This window comes from Numida meleagris, chromosome 3 (assembly GCF_002078875.1).
Source record: "Numida meleagris isolate 19003 breed g44 Domestic line chromosome 3, NumMel1.0, whole genome shotgun sequence".
Taxonomy (NCBI): domain Eukaryota; kingdom Metazoa; phylum Chordata; class Aves; order Galliformes; family Numididae; genus Numida; species Numida meleagris.
Window position 1 is genome coordinate 76,124,368 of NC_034411.1, and position 21,599 is coordinate 76,145,966.

General features: G+C 43.3%; 1 long non-coding RNA gene across 1 annotated transcript in view; it reads left to right on the forward strand.

Moving 5' to 3' along the window:
* The window catches only part of LOC110396732, a 17,506-nt gene extending 13,582 nt beyond the window's left edge, over positions 1–3,924 (forward strand). Inside the window, exon 3 of the long non-coding RNA XR_002437212.1 lies at positions 3,820–3,924. This is a non-coding gene — a long non-coding RNA (uncharacterized LOC110396732). The remainder of the gene's footprint in view (positions 1–3,819) is intronic.

Genomic DNA, 21,599 nt, shown 5'->3' on the forward strand with positions numbered 1-21,599 from the left:
CAAAGCAGCCTTTCTGGAGGAAAAAAAAAAAAAAAGGAATAAAAAGAGCGACTATAATAAATTCTGACCGAAAGATAAAAAAGAAAAATCCCTCCCCAACACACATGCACACAAAAGATGAAGGAAAAGGCAGCCTGATTCTATTAACCAAGTATTAACACCCCTGGCTAAAGAAACCCTGCAAAAAGGAAGGATTAACATTTTCAATAAAGGGGACCAGATATTGCAGTGCTAATCACCAGCACTCTCCACTGACAGGAGAATGGAAAATAATGTTCTTAATAGTGTGAAACAGAGCAGGAGGTTCACAGGCAAAGAATCAGAGGTTGCTGCAGGCAAATGACAAATAACCTGGTTAGAAAAAGGCATCAGAGATTAGGGGAAGTCTCTGCAAGAAATAGTAACTATTCACATTGTCCCAGCATCCACACGTCTGGCTGAACTGCAGCACTACCGCAGGGCGTCGTGACAAGGGCTTTAGCACTAAATAATGAGGCCACATGTTGCATCACAATTTTCTAGTTATCATTTTAAGAAAAATAGACCCCCAAATATCCTCTCCATTGCATAGCTCTGAGGAGCCTGAGAAAAACATGTTCATTTTCTGAGTAGCTCAGTAGACTTCTGCTTCATCTTCTTGTGCTGCCTGTCAGCAAAGTAGGAGCCTGCCCGTTACGTAAAGGTATGCATGGAAAGATGGGAAATTACGCTGTGTGGTTTAACGTAACTGTGAACAATTCATAGTCTCTTTGCAACTGAGTCTGTTGAATTAGCCTTTCAGCATTGAACTCTAGAAGCATAACAGGACTGCGTCATGGGCCTGTCCCTACAGAGCAGCTTGCCAGGAAGCCTCTCTGCATGGGTGGTTTTCAGGTAGTGACAGTCAGGGCTACTGGACAGGGACTTCTGTTGGAGAAGACTCCTGAGGAGGTGGGAGTGTCTGAAAGATTTAGACCTTTTCCTCCTTACCACTCTTGTTAGCATTGTGGTTGCCTGTGACATGCAGTGGGACAGGGCAGTAGCTTCAGACATCCAGAGCTACATGCGCATGCATGCTTTGGCAGCATTGCTCAGATGCCATTGCTGTGGCCGTATACATTAAGTTCAGAGGCAGTGCAGTCAGACCTGCAGCTCCTTCCAAAAGCCTCTGCAGCGAACAGAAATTCTTGAACACCCCAAGATGAGAGAGCTTGGGTTCATATAAAATGGTCCATTTCCATCTGCCAACAAACTGGAACTGTAGGTTATTTTTAAACCTGTCTCATTAGAGCACAGGATACTGGGGACAGGAATTTGCTCTCACTCTGTTTTTATGCAACACCCCAGCACAACAGAATGCACTCCCCACTGGGGGCTTTAGGTGCTACCATTGTATGGTACATTTGAAGATGGCTGAGAATCCTCTTTCTCGCTGTCCTGCAGCATCTTCAGAGTCAGTTAAAATCCACACTGTAGGCAGGTACCATTTTGCTCATTCCTAAAAGACAGGTTTTTTTGAGAACAGTGCATATACTGTATTAGCTCACCACACACTTACAGGCTTGGGGAGAAAAACTATCCCCTCTTGAGACTTCCAGGGCATCTAAGCAGGTAGAATTTAATTACTGCCAGTGTAGCACGATGTTCTCCTTGGAACAAGAACGGAGCAGCAGAGGGACCAGGAGTGCAAGCAGCCCACATATTTACTCGGAGGACTCCTTCTCAAGTTTGCTGAATCATGAACAGCTCTGATGCAAGGAATTCTCTCACTTGTGCATGCCTCACTCTGTGCTGTCGTAAGATACAGTGCTCCAGCTTATGCTGTGTTTTGGTTTGCTTGGTCGTGAAGGGTACTTGTATTCCAATATTTTTACCCTGTTAACCCATATGTTTATATGTGTGGAGTCCACTGCATCCACAAGGCCTCATCCTGGGATCCAGGGAAAGATGCTAGTCTGAGGTTTCTCTGAAGCTTTCTCTGAGGCCCTTCAGTTCACGAGAACACTGTTACCAAGAGATTAAATGAATTAAAAATTGATGACTGTTCTGTACTGGATGTCTTGCAGTCAAGGATATTTAAACAGATAGCAAGGAGGGCGGAGGGAAGATTCTTTGCCAGAGTATTTTTTTTCCTGTTTTTAAATCATGATTTTATGGAGGCAAGGAGAGAGAAAAGCAAAGGTAGAGCCAGAGGAGTATCTCTTGGTTCTGGGTAAGGAAATTCATCCTGTAAAGAAAGGACAACGTGCTCTGAGGGAGTTGCTTTGGCTGAACGGCAGAGTAGGTCCCCAGGGAGAAATCAGTGGCTTTTTCAGCTCAAAGCCCTTTGAACCCCAGGCCTATACCTGTAGGGCTGGCAGGGCTGGTGCTGCCCCCAGAGTTCCCACAGCTCCTGGGGTAGGGGACGCAGCCTGGTGTGTGATGGGGTCCTGCAGTGGTGGCCCAGTGACTGGCAGCTCTGGGAGCCACAAGAGGCTGTGTCCAAGGCAGGGCAAACCAAGAGGAGAAAAACCAAGAGCGATTTATCCAAATCCCTCCAGCTTTAGGGTTAGCTTCAGTCCCTGCTGGTCCAGGGCTCCTGCCTGGGTTGTCTTTAATGGCTTTTTGTACCATCTGGTGCGTCAGTCCCCAGGACGGGAGCAGATGTTCTGTGCCTCTGCTCTCACCGATGCTGCTGCTGGGAGTGGGTGGGGAAGTGGCTGGCCCTGCAACTCTGGCTGTTCGCTCGGCTTATTGCAGGCCCACGTCTGCTTTAGCCTATGAGGCTGCTGTAGTTCACAGAATGCAGTGTTCTCAGTTCAGTTCTTCAAACCAAGGCCGAAATTTTCAGTCATGGTAATGACTATGGTTCCTCTGCCTTTTGGTCCCCAGTTGGAGGCAACTTTAAAAGAGCTAGGTTTTACAGTGCCTGCTCTGAACTTACTGGGCACTGTTAGAGGTATCATGAGCTGAGTACTCCAAGGCACCAAGGCACCTCTCTTTTTTGAAGTTGATGCTTGAACTCCATCTGCATCCTTAACTTCACCTGAGAGAAAGTTGCACTGCAACGTGCAGTGTTCACACATGTGATATAATCTGGCTGATTTAGCTTTGTTCACAAACAGGTGTGTAAACTGATTTATGTGCACAGTCTTTATACTTGCATCATGCATTAAATGACAGTATTTTCTGGCATCATCCCACCTGGAGCGGTGATCCCTGTCTCCCAATCCCTGCCTGCAAAAATATAAGGGCTCAGTGTGTCGTTGTCGGTCACAATGGAGAAACAGAGAGGAGTTTTTCTGTCTGCGGTGAATTCCCCTGTTTCAGATTGCATCACTTATAAATATGAAATCAGAGTTTGAGTTCAGAAACGCAGATCTACTGAGCAAATTCCATAGGTCTACTGAGCAAATTACCATGGGTTCTCTGTAAGTTTTTGAGTGTGTGTGGAGGAGGACAGAGCACTGAACTATGAGCAGACTCTGTTTACTGTGTTCTGAAGTGAAGTTCAAACAAACAACAAAACTTGTGCCATCCAGTCTTGACTGAGAGATGAATAAATACCTCATTAGTTCCTCAGGATGAAACAGATTAGATCCTTCCTGTATATATTGGCTAACTAATTAAAATTAATGGTCTCAATGACCACCCAAGTTGTATCTTCATTGCTTCTTTAGAAATGACTGCTTTCCTCAGAATCTAAAAAAAGGTTTGTTGTGAAAAGTGGTTATTATATCTTCATGTAAGCTAATATTAAATATGCACCAACTTAGTTGTATTAAAACACTGCCATTCAAATACCAAAATATAATTGACTCAGTTAAAGAACAATAGTTGTAAATTTATTTTTCATTCTAGTTTTCCTCCCTGAAATGAGCCTGTATTCTTTGGAGAAGAATGGGGAAGAAAAGTCTCAAATAAATGGATGTAATTGCCTTCATTAAAAGCTGGCTGAACAGACTTTATCCTGTGGGGTCTACTCTCTCTCTCTGAGGTAAGTTCTCATGTATTTTTAATGGGAAACTTATTACCAATCAAACCTGTATTCTTGCCCCGGAACATGAAGGTGGATGTTCTGCACTTTTTCATCATGCTGGGTCCCCTGGGAAGAGCAACTCATTATGGCATCAACTGTCCCTGCCCTTTGCAAAAAGCCCCACCAAGGTCATATCAAGAAGTGATGGATAAAGGCGAGCTTTAACCCTTGACCTTGACCTTCCTGGTGCTGAGTGTTAATAAATCTACATTTAGGATAGAGGTTTTCTCCCAGCTGCTCTTTGTTGGGAAGGTGAGAGAAATGCTGATGCACAACAGGTTGCATTTCCTAGGGCAGCACTTTTCCCTTCCCTGCAGGGCCCTGCACCCACTGCGAGAGTATGTCTGTGAATATGTTTTAGGCACCTGGCAGGGCTCAGGTCACATCATGTGCTAGCTGAGGCGTTTTGTGTTTGGCCCTCCTATTTTTACAAGGGACCACTTTCTTGGTGCTCTGATGGCCATGTGTCATTGTCTCCAGAGTTGAGGTGACCTTCAAGAGGCTAAGACTTTTAAAAAGATTCACCCTCTCTATTACAGCCAAGGGGAACCAGCACTGTTGAGTACCAGGAGCAGGGAAGTCCTTTGAGAGGGTTCAGAAACTTTGGGTTGTGCCTGAGGAGCAGCCTTCAGCTCTCCTCTTGTTGAGGTGACCAGGAAACTCACCCCAGAATTGTTCAGAGCCATTGCTGTGCCTGGGAAAGAGCAAAAACTAGTGAAGGAGAGGCCTTTCCTCTTGTCTTCCTTTTCTTTTTCCTCTATTCCCCTGCTTATTTTTCTCCAAATGCTCTATCTTTTCCTTCTTTTATATTCTTCGCCCACTTTCCTCTTTCATCTTTAGATAGAAGTATCATTTTTCTTAGGATGCATAAAGCTGCTGGCTCTCAGGTTTCCTGGTGGTGAAAGTGGTCATTTGGGGCATACCTCAGCACAGATTAGAGAATGAGCAAGTTAATGTCGTGGGCTGGTGCAGCATGTTTCTGAGCACTTTTGCTTCTTCTTGATGAGAAATGTTGCCCTAAAACTTCCAGTGCCTGAAGGCTGCCTGTAGTAAGCGAGGTGGAAAAATTGGCTCCTCCACAGAGCTACTCTCAATGGCTCTGGCATTTCATTGCTGTCATCTTCTAGGGAAGTTAAATTGCTTTCTTCCCCATATCCAATTAGCTCTATAATCAACGTAGCAGAATGTGGATCAAGAGTGTGCTGAGATTGGGTATAGTCACTTTGACAGATCTGGACAGGTATGTCCAGATTCATTGATCTCAAACTGGGGCAAGAACCCATGAGAAGATCTCAGAACAGAGGGCTGAGATTATAGCAATCTGATCAAACTTGAAGCCTGTACATCACTGGGGGGCTTTCTGCACACTGGGGGAGAAATACCAGGAAAAGAATCACAAATGCCAGAAATATCAAGCCCAGAAATTAATGCTGCAAATATTTGTATTATGTAAACACTCAAGCTGGCTGTCCAAAAAAGCAGCTGGTAGTAGCACTGAGAGGTGCCAGGGTTAGCAGGTGAGTGCAGTTGGCTCCAGTATTGTCCCCTCCTGGGCTTTGTCCTCTTTGTGACTCTGCAATTTGTTTTAGTTTATTTATTACTAGAAACACATTTAGCTCACTTTCTCCTAATTTCTGATTCTACATAAGATAAGTATCTGGAATGAAACCCTTACACCTTTTAAATCTCACAGTTTGTGCACATATATTAGTGGGAGAGTTCACAGCCTTGCGGCTAATCGGCCAGCACTGTGGAAAAGTGAGAACTTTTTTCTCAGCTCCTTTGCAGTGGGCAGCAATCCAGCACTTGCTTTGCATGATCAGCCAAGGTGACAACTGATGACAGAGCAGTTCAAGATTTGATGGAAATGGCACAATCATTTTGCATCCAGGGCAGGCTCTCTGAGACATCACTGGCTCCATCCTGCTCTTTCTTTGCATAGATATTTCTGACAAATGCCTATTTGCTCCTTGGATGAGTTCTCCCAAGCCATGGCATTTAGCGCAGAGATCAAAACAAAGGCCACATGAGTAGGTCAGCAGCCCATAAACCAGAGATTCAAGAAAGACTGGGAAAGAAAAGGAAGTATAATGACCTTCTTGCAATGAGGCAACTGAAGCTGCAGTGTGTTTTTTTCAGCTTGCAGAGTAATCCGTAAAGGAAGATGGAGTGGGACTAAATGGGGCACAAGTGACCTTTTAAAGGAAGCTGGGATAAAACTATGGTCTTGAGACATGGTCAACCCAGCTGGGGACTGTGTTGGTTGCGTGATATTGTCAGCAAAGGCTTATCCAACTCAAGTATGAGATCTGCTTTTGTCAGAGCAGTATGTTTCTTTTATCTTGTGCTCTGCTCCTTCACGATCTCTCCCCTTGAGTTCTGGTTGGTTTGCATGGAAGACATGTTCTCTTACCTCCCTTCACATCTACCTCATGCGTCCCCTTTTCCTCATTTAGGATTTTGTTGTGAGTGCTCAAATTTTGGTTCGTTGGGTCCTTTAGCAGTGCTGGCCCACTGCTGTGTAGTACATAAGGTGTCAGGGAACCCACATCACTGCCCTTTAAGGCTCAGAAGCTGTCGTGTGTCCTCAACATGTCTACAGGAGGACAATAAACAAGCGTGCATCTCTGCATCTCTCTCCTCACTGTACTGAAATGAAACCAAGTAAACTCTGCACTATTAGCTCTTTAGAGAGAGTTTAATATTTTCTTCCTTGTAGTCTGCCAAGCAGAAACCTTTACAGAAGATTGGACGGTGATAAGCCAGTGCTGCTTCCTAGGTCAGGGAAAGGTCAGCGCACATAAAGTGCTTGTTACAGGAAGGCCTAAGCTGTTCAGAGCCAGGCTGCATCATCTGTGGCTGAAAATCATTCACACTACTGCTTCCTGAGCAGCAGATCTGCTTCCCTTTACACAGGCTAATGAGAATGTGTCACAAGTGGTCTCAGTTATAGTGCTGCAGCAGAACACTTCCACCCATTCTCAGCTCACTTGCAGAGATTTTGATTGAACAAAAAACAAAACAAACAAACAAACAAAAAAAACCATATATATTCTCACAACTCTTTCTTTTCTGTTCTCAACCTCAAAGTACTTAATCTGGAAATCAAAGCAATGGGATAGAGAACTGCATGCAAGAGGTGCTTGAGCTTGTAACACTGCCTGACCGACATTCCTCTAAAGCCTTAAGCAGAACAGAGCTCTTAAAGGCAATGAATTGCATGGCACTAGCATCATCAAGTTACGCAGCAGCATTTTAGTATTTTCCAGATAAAGGTATCAGTTTTTCAGGCATAAATTTTCGCACCCCTCTCCCCTCTCCCCAGCCAGTCTTCCCCCCAGCTGCCAACAATAGAGCAAAGTGGCCTCTAATCCATCCACCCCACGCCAGTTTGGAGCACGGACACAGGATACGGGTCAGGACTCAAAAGAAAATGTGCTGATCACAAATCAGAGTTGACCACAGAGCATTCTTGTTAAGATACAGTGAAGAAGTTCTCTGACCTTCTGAATGCAATAGCATGGGGACTCTTGCTGGGCTCCTGTGACAACAGAGCTCATCTGTTGTTTTACAAATTTGTCTTTGCCATGCAGTGTATCTCTTTTTGAATTTGGATGGCTGAGGAGGCAATACAGAGCCCTCTGCCCCTTTCCTTTTTCTGTTCCCAGTGTAGCTCCAGGGAAGAAGGGCAGCAGCCTTTGTTATACACTACCAGGATGCTGACAGGTCAGAAAGCATCATGACCATAAACCATTTCATTGCAGGCTAAGGCCAAGGTTTTCAAGGATCGATTTTGCTGCCTTACATGCTTCCTGGAGCCTTCACTAATTGCACTGCTTTTCTCATGAACTGCTGCATTAACTCTGGCTTTCTTAAGAACGCCCCTAAAAACACCGCAGCCATAAAGCCAGACATAAAACACATACCATGATCTTGCAACACAAGTATTCCTTGTCTAATTTGCTTGCTGCCCACTACTGTATATTGTACATTTTGTTACAACCTTCCCAAATGAGCTGTTGGGGCAGGCAAAGCAGGGAGCAGACTGAGAAGCACTCAAGAGAAGGAGGAGGCCTGTCCAACAGGGAGACTGCCTCAGTGCCAGACTTCGGTAGAGTTGGTTTGGTGGAGGAAGACACTGAAAGTTGAACAGGGATTGGAGAAATTGACCCACCTTTCCAAGAGGCAGTGGAGAGAGGAAACAGTGCTTACCAGCCATCCTAGTTAATCTGTTTCACCTGCTCAACCTGAATTTTCCCAGTTGTGAAATAACTTGCCTATCTTTGAGTTGCTGTTTGTATATTTTAATAACATCTGATTTGGGATACTCTTGTGTCTTCTAAATAATGGATTCTGCTGGAAAAGAGATGAGATAAGGAGGTTTGCCTCAAGGCTGTGGGCTGTTTTGGGCACTCAACCCACAAAACTGGATCTTTTCTGGGGTGTCACAGTTCAGTGACTCACTAGTTCCAGCCCGGATCTCACTCAGTGTGGATCTAGAAGCTTTCTAGCCAAGGCTGAAGGAAGTTCTTGGCCCATGAGTCAATTGTACTTCAACCATGAAACCAGTCACCAATTCTGAGCCCAGAAAGCTAAACTAGAGCATTCAGAATGTTCAATACTCACTAGAAGTCACAGTACTTCCTGTGTATCCTATGGTAAGTTACATGCTTCAGATGGAAGAATGGAAGTGCCAGAGACCAAAAACATGCATTCTTATCACTGCAGCACCTGTTCTTTTCAGCATGTGCCTGATTTTGGCACCCAGTCTCATATTTCTTCTCAAAAACATCTTTACTCTAAGGTATTACATGGGTCATACTCTGTTCTCTAGAGGAAGTGATTACAGTTATAAAGCTGGAGGGTCATTAAAGGAGGAAGCATGGAAAATTCCTGTGGATTTTTTCTTGGGCATTGGTAAAGTTTGCCTTAATTGGCAGTGGGTGCCATTTCAGATGCAGGCCAGCCTAACAGCGTAAAGCTAGTTAGTCACCTCTCCCTTCTGCAGTAGGCACTTGTACTGCAGCATTATGAGAACTGAAAAAGGGGGGAAAGGAACAGAGAGGAAACAAGATAGATATTGAAAGGGATACCAGAATGAAATCAGTGATATCTGTGACCCCTCTGGTCATCCAAGATTATGGTGACTTGGGATTTAGAGCACATTAATACATAGGAATTCTATACATTAATACTCATTCTCCATCTAAGTATAATTAGGGAGGGAATGTTTTTTCCTTTCTACTAGACTGCAGAAAACTTAGTCTATGAGCTCCATGCTTTACTTCTCACCTTACTTTTTTAAGTCTGGGCTAAGCAGGAAACTAATGAGGTTAGGACCTAGCATTTGGGAGGCTGCCCCTCATCTACTCTGTGTTACCAGATTACTCAACCCCAAAACTAGAGGACACACTGCAGCCCAAAGTCATGCCTGGGACTAAAGTCAAGACGAGTCCTGGAGAGGAACATTACAGTGGTATAAGCTGTCAAAATGCTAAATGGGAATAAGAAAAAGTGATGACTGAAGGGAGAAAAGCTAATAGCTTTCAGGGCATAGCAACATTTACGGGTTAATGCATCTCTGTGGTGTTGGCTGCATTTAAAGCTCCTCTGCCTTTGTCATCACATAAGAATGGCGAGACATAACTGCTGAGATACAGAAAATATTTCTGCCCCTGGCTTTTGCCTGGTCTGTGTCATGGCCATTAGACAGAAACCGTCCTTAGCAGGCATCTTCAAGAGAAAACTACTGAGAGGGAGAGAGGGAGCTGAGACCTCAGTGGATTGCTGTCTGCTGCTTCCTCTCTTTCAACAGTGCAGATGTTACTTTCCAGCCGTGTTTGAGAGAGAAGCCCTACTGTTTGAGGATGTTGAGAAGATTAAGGGATTAAACTGAAAGGGCTCCACTGCAAGAATTTCTCTTCCAGCTGGTCTCAGTTGGGGTAGGAACTTCTCTGAGATAGATGTAGATATGGTGTGCATATGGATATATTTGGCTCCTCTGATTAATTTAATGTTAATACAGTGTTATATTTTTCCTTTGGAGAAAATCAGAGTAAGATAATGCCACATGCTGTCAGTCTTATAAGGAAATCAGTAGGGACTGATTCAGATGAAGATGACTTCAGATGAAGTCCTAAAATTATTTTTTCAGGCTTCTAGTTCAGACTTGTCACACTGCCCCTCCCCTTTTTCCATGTAATTCTAACATTTTTTTTCTTTTAGTTTTATCAGAAATGACACAATTACAAATCTATGGCTGGGTAGAGTAGGTGGACTGTGAATTTTCTCTCCCTTTTGCTGGGTTAAGCCTTGCCTTTCAAGTTATTTTACACATAAAGACGTTTGACTGCCTCTGATCTCCACGCACTTTCTCTTGGTTTCTTTAGAATACAAAGGAGAATGGCTCAAGCAGTCCAAAGCCCATTGAAGTCAATGGTCCATAGAGATTAGAATGTCTTTCTTGGCATGTATTTTTGGGGCAGAGTAAGGCACTGAATACTGGGTGTATTGGGGAGGAAGAACTGTACTTGGCCTTTCCTCTCTGTTCAGTGTTAAAGGATTGCTAATACACTTTAAAGGTGTTTTGAACTTGAGAAACCCTCCTAAAATAAAGAAACACATCTTTTTTTTTAACATGTTGAACAGGCACACTGTGCAGCTGAGAAGAGCAGAGCAAACCAGGAGCTGAACTGACTAATCCCTGTTACAAGGGCCACTCATTGCCTGCTTTTTGTACAGCATTTTCTCTTCCTCTGTTCTGTTCCTGTACTTCTTTCTTTCTCTGCCTTGCTCTGCATTATTTCTACTATATTCTTTCTTTGAATTTCTCTTTTTCATTCCCTTCCACTTTCTTTCTACAGGGAGAGATCAGGGAGACTTGGTGAGGACATTCTGCTGTTCATGGACCTCAGCTTAAACGTGGTTAACACTGTGAACACATCATTAACCTCATCAGCCTTCACTCCCTCCTTCCTCCATCAGACTGATGTTGCCCCTGTGGATGTTTTATCTCATAAATCTGATTTTCTGGGATTGCAAATTTCAGAATGGCAAAGTTTGCCAGCAAATGAGACAAAATGAGTTCTCATCCTTCCTAAGTGCCTTGAAGAGGGATTGTAAGGGAGGCTGCAGTCTCTGCTCAATTGCTTATATTATTAAAGGGACAGTAGTTTAGAAAAGGAAGAAAAATTTCACATATCTTCTGTACAAGTCACTTATCTTTTATAGCCATTTAACCCTTATTTCATAATAGAAAAAGAATCTCTGGCACAGTCATTCCATTCTATTTTCCTGGTAACCACAACAAATTCCTTACAGATTGAAGATACTTGTATTCCTGTAATTTGAACTGGACATGACTCCAACTAAGAGAAAGAAGGAAATTCACAGCTCTCCTGCTTCACCCTTTTCAGCTAAAGTTTTTGTTTGTTTTGTTTTATGAAGATCACCAGACTTGCAGAGCAGTTACCCTTACTTGACATCACTTACTTTGTTGTCATGGTCATCGCTGTCAAGGAAAGCACCAGCACAAGTTCTTCAAGGACCGGTAGCTCTGGTCTTATCCAACATCACGCACTTCAGCTGTCAAGTGATAAATAAATGGGTTCCTCATATTAGTCTAGGTCACTGTTGTCTGAAGTTACGGGGCTCAGCAATGATGGTGGATCCATGTCCTCAGGGAATATCTCTATTGAAAGGACACAACCCCACCATCAGGAAGGGATGACTGGGTGGCTGATTTGCATTGACTTGTGACCTCTGTTCCCAAGGGCGCTTTACCAGCCTTGTGCCTCCGACTGCTGCTCACCCTAGGGCTGTGGCAACCCCCATCCAGCTGGAGTGTCCCAGCTGGTGCTCGGGGCATGGCGTCTGGGCTGGGCGGTTCCACCTGCCCCAAAGCACTTGGCTTGTCACTCCCGGGAACTGACAAAAGCTGTTGGCTGTGATGGACACACACTTGACTGGTGCTGAGAGTGGTGTTTTCTTTCAGGCTGCCATGTTATTTTAACAGATCGCCTTTGTTCAGCACTCTCCATACAATCCTTTGTCAAACAGTTCTTTTGAAATAACACGTCTTATATGAAGTTCCCTAGTATGCCTGCATTTGAAGCAACTTCTCTGCTCTTCAGTTTTTCAGAGCCCAAACATCTTTATGAAAATAAATTTTGGAGAAATTTACTTCTTTGTTCAAGTGCAGATACCCAGTCATAGAATCATAGAATCATAGAATCATAGAATCATAGAATCATAGAATCATAGAATCATACAATCATACAATCATACAATCATACAATCATAGAATCATAGAATGGCTTGGGTTGGAGGGGACCCCAAGGATCATCGAGTTCCAACCTCCTTGCCACAAGCAGGGCCACCGACTTGGTCTTGAACACCTCCAAGGATGGGGCATCCACAGCTTCTCTGGGCAGCGTGTTCCAGCACCTCACCACTCTCTCTGTGAAGAACTTCCCCCTGACATCCAATCTAAATCTTCCCTCCTTGAACTTAAAATCATTCCCCCTCGTCCTAACACTGTCTACCTTTGTAAAAAGTTGATTCCCCTCCTGTTTATAATCCCCTTTTAAATACTGGAATGCTGCAATGAGGTCTCCTCACAGCCTTCTCTTCTCCAGGCTGAACAAGAGTTTCTTCCTCAGCCTGTCTTAGTAGAGGATGTGCTCCAGACCTCTGATCATCTTCGTGGCCCTCCTCTGGATGCTCTCTAACAGCTCCACATCATTCCTGTATTTCGGGCCCCAGTCCTGGACACAGTAGTCCAGATGGGGCCTCATAAGGGCAGAGCAGAGAGGGACAATCACCTCCCTCTCCCTGCTGGCCACCCCTCTCCTGATAGAGCCCAGGATACCATTGGCTTTCCAAGCTGCAAGAGCACACTTCTGGTTCATGTTCAGTTTCTCATCCACCAGGACCCCCAGGTCCTTCTCTGCAGGGTGACTCTTAAGGAGTTCTTCTCCCAGTCTGTATATGTATCTGGGATTACTCTGACCCAAATGCAAAACCTTGCACTTTGCTGTGTTGAACCTGATTAGGTTCACACAGGCCCACCTTTCAAGTTTGTCGAGATCTCTCTGGATGGCGTCTCTTCCTTCTGATGTGTCAACCACACCACTCAGTTTGGTGTCATTGGCAAACTTGCTGAGGGTGCACTCAAGCCCATCATTGATATCCTTGATGAAGATGTTAAAAAGCACTTGTCCCAAGACAGACCCCTGGGGGACACTGCTGATCACTGGCCTTCACCTGGACATCGTGCCATTCAGCACAACCCTCTGTCTGCTGCCTTCCAACCAATTCCTTATCCACCGAATAGTCCACTCCTCAAATCCATGCTTCTCCAATTTAGAGATAAGGATGTGGTGGGGGACCATGTCAAAGGCCTTGCACAAGTGCAGGTAGATGACATCGGTTGCCTTCCCTTTGTCCACTGATGTTGTCACTCCATCATAGAAGGCCACCAGATTGGTCAGGCATGACCTTCCCTTGGTAAAGCCATGAATCAGATTTTCTCTAGTGCTCTTGACTATCTGTGGCACACATTGGTGTTGATGCTCAGTCAGAGAAGAGCTCTGACTGTTCCCTGGCATTTATATCAGCTTCTCTTGGGGGAACGAAAATTCCAGAGGGGACCTAGCAACCATGTGGAGAGGGCATTATCTATGCAGACCCCTGTTTAAGAGTTTCTCTGTAGAATCTTCCAGATTTTCATCCTGCAGCTGTGATGGGATGAGCATAACCCTAACAAACTTCAGAACCATGGGACATCAGCTAGGAAAGCAAAGGAGCCAGAGGCATGTAGAAGTGCAGACTTGCACTTGTAGGGCTCAGTGCCCAACAGTGCACACATTTCTAGGGCTGAAGTACAGATGTAAGCCAGCAGTGCTGCTGGAAGCTGGAAGCTGTGGAAGATCAGAGAACTGCCTGCCAGTGAACAATATATATTTTGTGGCGCCACAGCTTGGGAAAGAAACAACCAACAACTTTAGAAACAGAAAAACAAGTTAACATATTGTTACTGTTCTCTCTGTATAGAGGCAATCTTGAACTCTCAGGAATTCTGTGGATAAACAGAATGGAAACCAACTAAAGGTAGCACGGTACTTTTTCATGCACAGACGGGTAATTATTATCATCTCAATTTTTATGGAAATAATTATTTTGAACTTGTCTGAGAGCAGAAATGAACTATGATTTTAAGATAAAAGACAGACTCTTGAGTGAGTAGGAAACATTTCTGTCATTTTCCCCTTAAACTCTGCAGTTCCCCCACCCCAATAACCTCAGTTCACTTAATTTCAAGACCAAAAAGATTGCTTTTTCCTACTGCTTTCTTGGGGCCACCTAGAGCAACCTGCTCCATGCAGAGCAGTCTCCAGCACTAGATCAGATCAGCTGCTGCTTTGTTTGGGTGTGTTAAGAGATGATTTGTGGCATGGCTGTTAACTACCAGATGTGTCTCTGCTGTGCTGGGGATTGTGTCCCATAGAAGTGGGCTTACTCATTACAAATACAGAAAACAGCACATTTTGCTGAGTTTTGCCAGGCCTAGTCCTTCAGTTTTATGGCTCAATATAATGTTAGTATTGCATGTGTACACATCAGCAAAGATGCTGCCAATTAAGATATCACCACAATATAAAACTATTGGACACTAAGAATATTTGTATTTGTGGTTCTGCACGGTGCCCGAGAGCAGTACTCCACAGAATTATCAAAGGAGCTGATTAGAGTAATGAATGTTGATCCCATTCAGAAGTTGTAACAAAACAGTTAGCTGAGCAACTATCACCTGATGGCAAAATTAGAGAAGGAAGCAAACTGTCCTTGCAAGAACATAAACTCGTGTGCTGGAATATGCGCTGCACATGCACAGAAAACAGAGCTTTGTTACAGTGTTCAGTGGTATCACATAGTGATAAAGTGGGGTAAAGTAGTGATAAATTGCTGCATGTGTCATAGCATAGTCTTTAAAATGTCAGAGCCCTGTGGAAGTGATGGAATGGATGCTTTGCTGGAGCAGGTCCCCAGAGATGTGCTGGATGCACCGGTTTGCACAGAGTGGCACACTCTGGCATGAATTTAGACCACGAGCAAAATCATTGTCAAAGGAATTAGGCATATTAAGTATTAAATGAAAACTCAAATTTTGGAAAACCTACAGATTTGCTGATCTTTTCTTTCAAAAAGGTGCGTTTGCCTAAAGAATGGTTGGACTTTGCTAACTCCCTTTGCACAAAACAGCACAAGCCCCTACATGGCTGTGTGTGATTATTACATTAACACATCTCTATGGTTACACCACAGAAACCTTTAAGTGTGAATGCATTTTTTTCCCTTAAGTACCAAGATGTTCCCGATGGAAAAAAAAAAATGACCTCTTCTTGGCTCCTGAGATAGAGTCAGGGATGTGATTAATGCTGACTATATTCCACTGTTTTTCCCTGAAGATGAACTATTAATATTTTCCAGTGATGTATGTCCTTTCACTTAACCACAAATGGGTGGTCAGCAAAGTATCTAAGCCCATATTTTCTCTAAAGTAATAATTTTCCCAGTGCCACCCCCCATAGGGCCTTTGACTTGGTGCCCAAGGACTGCCCTGTATTTTTCTAGTGCTCTGTCAGTACCCAGCACCACTCCAAAAATACATGAATGGAGCACCTCAACCCATCTTATTTGTTCCATCCCATCTTATTTTTTATTTAACCTGACATTTAAAGCAGGGCCAATAGCCTGTGAAATGGATGGTATTTCTAGATTTAGTAGATTACCTGGTTAACTCATAGTGGCAGACTACTGAAAAGACTTACACATCAGTTGCCACATGCTCTTTGATGTATGGCCTTGCAAAGTCCATTTGATGTGGCTTTATTTTTTGTTCCATCATTTGTATCAAGTTGGCCCAACATATCGGCTAACGCTTTAAAAGAGATTCACCTCTCATTTTCCTTAAAGTGAGTATGTTAATAGAAAGCAAAGGTTTCTGAGGTTTAGAGGTGTACATTATTACACGAATGTGTACAACTAAATTAAAAACAACAACAACTTAAACCACAGACTGGAGCAAAACAAAGCAAGACACTGATGGGTTAGACAGATTAAAGATGAGGTTTGAAGGCAAAGGTGTTCCTTGACTCTTGGTTGCTGGAAGAGTGCCTGCTCTTTGCTCTCCTGTTCGGGATTCTTTCAGTTGCTTCCCAGGATCTATACATTCCTTATGATCCTCTGTAGATTCCTAAGGATGTCTCCTTTCTTCTTCTACTCCAAAAGCCTGATTTGGACTTAGCTTCCATCTGCATGGTCTTGTTCTCTTCCTAGACTTATCTTGGTCTGCACTGGAGCTTGCTACCTTGTGCTCTGGGCCATGTCCCATTACTGCTGGGGAGGAGCAATGTCTCCCTCTTGTATCTTCTTTGAGGGTTTCACCTCATCTGGCAGCCAGGACAAGCTCCCTCCGTGCTACCACCGTCACAGCCTCCTTAGCATGTCCTGTCCTCAGCCCAGACCCCATCCTGATCAGTGGTGTAGAAACACACAGTGGGAAGAAACTTTCAGTATAAAGAGCTCTAGCTGGCACCAGAACCAATGGTTTTATTCCACTTTACCTTTGCTTTCTCCATCTTCCCCACTGTTGTTCATTATAACAACCTGCATTTCTTTTCAAACTAGTTTGCAAGCTGGACAGGACTGGAGGAACCTGCAACTGAGCAGCACTCTGCACAAAGGAGCCAGGCTCCCTAGGGATGTCCTCACTAGACATCAGGGCCATAAGGGGATGATGGCAGCAGCTGCTAGGTAGGTGTTGTGTGCAAGTGGTCCTGAAGGAGTGGGACCTGTAATTTTGGCACAGGCAGGCTTGTGGCTTCATGGGTTAATATCTGCCAGGGGATTTTCTGTCTCAGCTTTCTCTCTGTGTATTTAAGCTCTTGTGTGACTCCAGAACTGCATCCAGATCTTTGGATGCAGTACCACATTATTTTGTCTTGTTAGTGAACTTCCCTGTTTCCTTTCTGCACATTAATTCCTCATTCTATGTCCTGCTGCTAGCAACTGAGGTCTTCAGTTTGTAACAATTTTATGATGCATGTACTTAAACACACAATTTTTGTAACTCACACAGTCAAGTGAATGCATACAATCAGCACTGCAATGTCTTGTCACCAGTAGGTTTGAATCAAGAATGTGTTTTATCTGTGAGTTAGTATCCAGACCTTTAATACTGTCCCAAGTAGCCCAGATCCGCTCTTCAAAATCACTGTAATGACTGGGTTTGCTATTTTCCTCCATATAAGCAAAGAACATTATGTAAAATCCAGAGATCGTGCCCTGGGTGCCAGGGGATCATGGTTGCATCAGGGCTTCCAGCAAGTTTCACAACAAAGCTGCAAAGTACCTGAGACACAGTCATGCATGCTTTTCCTCTTCAACAGATTTTTTTGCTCTGAAAGGCCAGGCCACATCTATTGTGCATGCCTGTTCTACAGCTGGCTCTTCACCTCTCTGTGAGCAACTGTTTTGACAGAGAAGAGTATTTCTACCTTTGTATACTTTTGATAGAAGAAAGGGTAAATATTCTCCTCCTTTCTAAAGATATAGCAGCAATTGGTGTTTCTCACTCAGAAATTTTCCTGGAATATGCCTGTTCCCCAAAGACGTACAATGTTCCTGTTGCCAGGAGGTAATTGATATCTTCATGAGGAGAGTGTAATAAATGGAAGCACAGTGGTCAGCCTCCTAGAAAAATGTCAGAGAAGGGTAGGTGTCAGGGAGAAACTATAGTAACATGGGAGGCAGATGCAGAGAACTAGCAACGTATGAGTCCAGACAAATCAATTCCTGCCACAATTTGCCATCCTGTAATTGCATGGAAATGAAGGTGAACTGAAAACCTGAAAGGCTTTTAGAATAAAGAAATGAGTTGTGTCTCTGGGAGGACTACATTACTTAAAGACTATGGACTGAGTAGATTAGGCCCACATTTTCATTTACTTGTGGGATGATTTTTTTGTCTTGCAAGGTCTGGGACTCATGAAAATGATCTTCTTCGTTTGTATTTATTTTTTTGACTGTTATTATTTCCTTGTAGATTTTGTAAACTCCAGTAGCATGGTAGTGCGCATGAGCTGGGAAAATGAAGGCAGTTAAAGTGAGCAAGTACTTCTAGACCCTACAGCAATACAAATGATCCTATAAATCAACCAGCTCAATGACTGATATGAAATAGTGAAAACTAAATCAGATTTATTTTGAACTTAGCTCATTTTAGATGGTCTAGATTGAACAAGCTATATATTAGAGATGAGAGTATTTTCCCTAAATATTGGCCACATTATAAGATTGATTTTTAAATGTGACCCCATGCTAAAATCAGTGCATAATTCTGCCTACAAAATGGCTGGTTGTGTGATATATCTGCACTGTCTATCTGGAATGTCTTTAATCAGGGAAAAGGCTCCAAATCAGAGACATCCTCAAGGGGTAATATTTACATTTGGATTTACAAGTTCAAAGCTGCCATGTGTAAGTTTTCCATCCATCTCATTATATCTTCAGGGTATTTACAAACTACAGCTTCAGTTAGATAAAGTTGCATTGGTTGGATTTAGGCGCTTGTTTGCAAAAGTAAGTTTGCTGTTTTCAATTTTATACTGGTATGTTTGGGCTGATTCATCTCCTTTAACCTGCAGAGACTCAATTGAACTGATTTGATCTCTAACGCCAAAAGCAAGGCAGAGAGCTCTGTGACTTCAGCTGCTTTCAGTATCAATATTCTTGGCTGCCATACCAGCAGAAACACAGATCTTTGAATCTAGGTGTCAAGGGTAAAGTTTAGCTGCTCCTGCCTGTCTGGCTTTTCTGGTTATTCAAAAGACTTCCACAGAATGGCTTGGGTTGGAAAGGACATTAGGAATGATGCCAGCTTTCTTATGTACCTGATGTTAGAGATGCTGTGCTCTTGATGTTGACCTATGTTTATTAGCACTTCTGGATAGCACCTGAGTACTTCTCTAAGCAGGCAAGTCTGGGTGTAAGACCACAGAAAACAGATTATAGAAAGATCTATATATAAAAAAAAAATGCACAACTTTTGGGGTTGTTGAATAACATTTTATGTCTCAAAATGCAAAAGACAATCTATGTTTATCCTTAAGGAAAAAAAACAGATAGTTATTATAGGGTCCAGGGAGAAAAAACTCAGATAAATGGGTTGTTTATGATGAGGACTCAAGCACACATGGAAATTAGAAATAGGCAGGGATAAAAGCAGGAAAAAAAGTAAGTGTTTAGGAGGCAATATGATCAGATTTATCATATTGTTATCCAGACAAAGTCTCAGTTTGGAGCCACGTTCATTCAGATTTTCTTTTTGAACATTTGGCCTGGTCCTCTGAACTGAGATGCAGGGAGAGATACCAACATCATATCTTTAGAGGATGAATAACATCCCAAGAAGCTTACACTGCATTAAGACACATCTTCAGGATGAACATTTCTGGGAGAAGAGTTACAGTAATTGCTACAGGGCTATTCTGTGGTGGTAGTGAGAGATGAATTGACTTGCTGGGAAAAGACAGATAATGAGACACCAGAAAGTGTCTTAAGTTATTATTCACTAGAGGAAACATGGGAAGTTTGGGAATCCTCCTTCATAGTCTTAGTACTACCATTTAAGCATTAGGAAAATCCCATGAATACAGCCAAGTTCTCTATTAATAGCTTCATTCTTAACCCACAGAGGTGTCAATGTGATCGGAATTCAAGCCACTTCTTCCATTAGAAGCAGAGCTTCCTTCTTTTGCTTGCTGCTGGCACAGGTGATGACAGGCTACATGGCTTCTGGGGAAAGAAAGCTCTCAGGGCATCCAAACCTCGTACAAACACAATCCTAATGGCTACAAGGTGTGATGCAGAATACGGGAAATAGGGCCCATTTCTTCTGCTTACTCAAGTGTTAACTCTCATCAATGAGAAATTAAAAGAATAGGATCAATTTGTACAATGGAATACAAGTTGAAATGGGTCTGACCCACTTTCTTTCTTTTCTTACATGGCACCTCCTAAATCATGCCAGTGAAGATGGATTATACTTTCAGTCATGAGATAAACCTGTAAACTAGTTCTTGTCTGCAGCACTTGTGTATTATAGATCTTGTGTCTCCTGAAAGATGAATAATTACAGTCCCTGGGGAGATACTTTCAGAAAATGCAGTCATCATGGATTCTGCAGCTGTATGGACAATGATGATAAAAGGAAGACCCTTCTTCTTGTCCCCAATGGGCATGAAAGTGAAATAGAAAGAACAAACAGCTCTCATTAGATTAATGAGTGAGGCTTCCAATTTATGGACAAGTTTCTGTTTCCCTTGCTCTGATGAAATAAATACTATTTGATGAGGACCTCTAAATACTATCAAATCAAACCATGCCATAAACCAATTGGATTTACCTTGATTTAAAGCAGGCTTGCCCCAGCATAGTGTCATATGGAAAGAATGGATCCTTCAAAATAAATTGACTGGATTTTCTTTGCTTCTTTTCCTGTTTGGCAATCTGTCTTCATTGAAACCTTGGTGAATCAGATAACAAAACCTAATGAGCTGTGCCTCATAAATCTGTAACTGATCTCATGGATGAATTCTTCCCTCTGCATGTTACCCTATATTTAGAATTTTAAGCATGCTCATTATCTAAGTGATACATGAACAAGAGTCTGCAAGAATTCTCTTCAAGCATATGCTCCAAATATAACCTGGAAAGGTGGTACGGAGCCTTTCCCTTCCAGGAGCCCTTCTGAAGTAAACATATGAAGAGCGTATTATAAAGAATGTAGCATATAAGACACATCTATGGTTATGAAGCAAATGAGCTTTTCAGGTAAATATATCTTCTGGGATAGATGTAGAGTTCCTTGGTCCCACACACTTGTCTGAAGCAGCTTAAGTGAAAAGATAAATAAGTGATCATATAATGGTTTGAGCTGGGAGGGACCTTAGATATTTTCTTGTTCCAATCCCCCTGCCATTGGCAAAAACACTTCCCCCTAGACCAGGCTGCTCAAAGCCCCACCCAGCCTGGCCTTGAACACCACCAGGGAGGGGGTACCCACAACTTCTCTGGGCAACCTGTTACAGTGTCTTACCACCCTCACAGTGAAGAATTTCTTCCTTGTATCGAGTCTAAGTCTATCTTCTTCCAGTTTATAGACACTACCCCTTGTCCTATCACTACGTGCCCTTATAAAAAGTACCTCCCCAGCTTTCCTGCAGGCTCCCTTCAGGTACTGGAAGGCCACTATAAGGTCCCCCCTCAGCTGTCTCTTCTCCAGGCTGAGCAACCCCAACTCTCTCAGCCAGTTCCCATAGAGGAGGTGCTCTAGCCCTCTGATAGTCTTTGTGCCCTCCTCTTTACCCACTCCAACAGCTCAGCGTTCTTATGTTGGGGGCCCCAGAACTGGATGCGGAGCTCCAGGTAGTTTTCTCTCCGCCTCCATTCAGTGCCACTGAACTAGGCAGTTATCCTAACTGGTACAGTTGGTGCTCTCATTGCCACTCTGCATGAACAGTAACAGCATAATGGTCAT